The 2,421-nt window shown below is 31.4% G+C and overlaps 1 non-coding gene across 1 annotated transcript; it reads left to right on the top strand.

Moving 5' to 3' along the window:
• Positions 1–551: 551 nt before the first annotated feature.
• On the top strand, positions 552–655 carry LOC112725612 (small nucleolar RNA R71). Its single transcript, XR_003164709.1, has one exon. It is a non-coding gene; the product is annotated as a small nucleolar RNA R71 (small nucleolar RNA).
• The last annotated feature ends 1,766 nt before the right edge of the window (positions 656–2,421 follow it).

The raw sequence follows: 2,421 nt of genomic DNA, 5'->3' as shown, positions 1-2,421 counted from the left end.
TGTTGCTCAGTAGATGATGGAAAAGGTTTGCTATTGCCAAACCTATTTCTTCCACCATTATTATTATTATTGAAGCCTTGTTGAGGCTTCTGTTGATCCTTCCATGAGAAACTAGGATGATTCCTCCATGAAGGATTATAGGTATTTCCATAGGATTCTCCCATGTAATTCACCTCTTCATTCCAGGATTCTCAAGGTCATAGGCTTCTTCTTCAGAGGAAGCTTCTTTAGTACTGTAGGATGCAGCTTGCATTCCAGTCAAACTCTGAGAAATCATATTGACTTGCTGAGTTAATATTTTGTTCTGAGCCAATATGGCATTAAGAGTATCAATCTCAAGAACTCCTTTCTTCTGAGTTGTCCCATTATTCACATGATTTCTTTCAGAAGTGTACATGAACTGGTTATTTACAACCATTTCAATGAGTTCCTGGGCTTCTGCAGGTATCTTCTTCAGATGAAGGGATCCTCCAGCAGAGTGGTCCAATGACATCTTGGACAATTCAGACAGACCATCATAGAATATACATAAGATGCTCTATTCTGAAAACATGTCAGAAGGACACCTTCTGATCAATTGCTTGTATCTTTCCCAAGCTTCATAGAGGAATTCACCTTCCTTCTGTCTGAAGGTTTGGACTTCCACTCTAAGCTTACTCAAGTTTTAAGGGGGAAAGAATTTGGCCAAGAAGGCATTGACCAACTTTTCCCAAGAGTTCAGGCTCTCTTTAGGTTGTGAGTCCAACCATATCCTAGCTCTGTCTCTTACAGGAAAGGGAAAAAGCATAAGTCTATAGACCTCAGGATTAACCCCATTGGTCTTAACAGTGTCACAGATTTGCAAGAATTCAGCTAAGAACTGATGAGGATCTTCCAATGAAAGTCCATGAAACTTGCAATTCTGCTGCATTAGAGAAACTAATTGAGGCTTAAGCTCAAAGTTGTTTGCTCCAATTGCAGGAATTGAGATGTTCCTTCCACAGAAGTCAGAAGATGGTGCAATAAAGTCACCAAGCATCTTCCTTGCATCTCCACCATTGTTGTTATTTTCGGTTGCCATAAATTCTTTTTCGAAAATTTCTGTTAGGTCCTCTCCAGAGTGTTATGCTTTAGCTTCTCTTAGCTTCCTCTTTAGAGTCCTTTCAGGTTCAGGATCAGCTTCAACAAGAATGTTCTTATCCTTGTTCCTGCTCATTTAAAAAAGAAGAGAACAGAAAAAGAAGAGGAATTCTCTATGTCACAGTATAGAGATTCCTTTATGTGAGTAGAAGAATGGAAGAATAGAAGAATGAGGTAGAGATAGAATGAGAAGAATTCAAAGACAGAGAGAGGGAGAGGGTTCGAATTATAAGAAGAAGAGAAGTGTTAGTAAATAAATAAAATAACTAGAAAGAGATGAGAGAGAGTTTTTGAATATAATTAAAAAGAAAAGAAAAATATTTTTGTTTTTATTTTAATTATTAGTTAGAATTCAAAATTATTAAAAGGAGTAAAATAAAATTAAAATTTAAAATAATTAGTTAATTAAAAAGAATTTTGAAAAAGTGGTGAGGGGTTTTTCAAAAATTGGAGAGAGAAAAGTAGTTAGGTGGTTTTGAAAAAGATAAGAAATAGTAAACTTTTAAAACTTAAAACAAACAAATCAAGTGGTTAATTGAAGAAGATTTGAAAATCAATTTTGAAAAGATAAGAAGTTAGAAAAAGATTTTGAAATTAAATTTTGAAAAAGATATGATTGAAATTTATTTTGAAAAAGATTGAAAAGGAAATTAAAAAGATTTGATTTTTGAAATTAAAGTTGATTACTTGACTAACAAGAAACTAAAAGATATGATTCTAAAATTTAAAGATTGATCATTTCTTAATAGGCAAGTAACAACTTGAAAATTTTTTACTCAAAATAATAAATGCTTAGCAAAGATTTCAAAAAATATGAGATAAAAATAAGAAAAAGATTTTGAAAATTAATTTTGGAGGATTTTCGAAAAACATGAAAGAAAAATGAAAAAGATTTGAAAAGATAGAAGTTTTAATTTAAAATTTTGACTTGACTAACAAGAAACAACTAAAATTTAAAAATTTTGACTAAATCAACCCGAAATTTCGAAATTTATGAGTAAAATAAGGGAAAGATATTATTTTTTATTTTTGAATTTTTAATAAGGAGAGAGAAAAATAACAAAATGACACAAAACATAAAAATTTAGGATCAAAACTAATAATGCATGCAAGAACACTTTGAATGTCAAGATGAACACCAAGAACACTTTGAAGATCATGATGAACGTCAAGAACATGTTTTTGAAAATTTTTAAGAAAAGAAAAACATGCAGGACACCAAACTTAAAAATTTTTAAACTATAGACACTAATAATTCAAGAATGCATATGAAAAACAAGAAAAGACACAAAACAAGAAAAT

This window comes from Arachis hypogaea, chromosome 11, assembly GCF_003086295.3.
Source record: "Arachis hypogaea cultivar Tifrunner chromosome 11, arahy.Tifrunner.gnm2.J5K5, whole genome shotgun sequence".
Lineage (NCBI taxonomy): Eukaryota > Viridiplantae > Streptophyta > Magnoliopsida > Fabales > Fabaceae > Arachis > Arachis hypogaea.
Note: the sequence above shows the minus strand (reverse complement) of the source record. Positions and strands in the feature narration are given on the sequence as shown.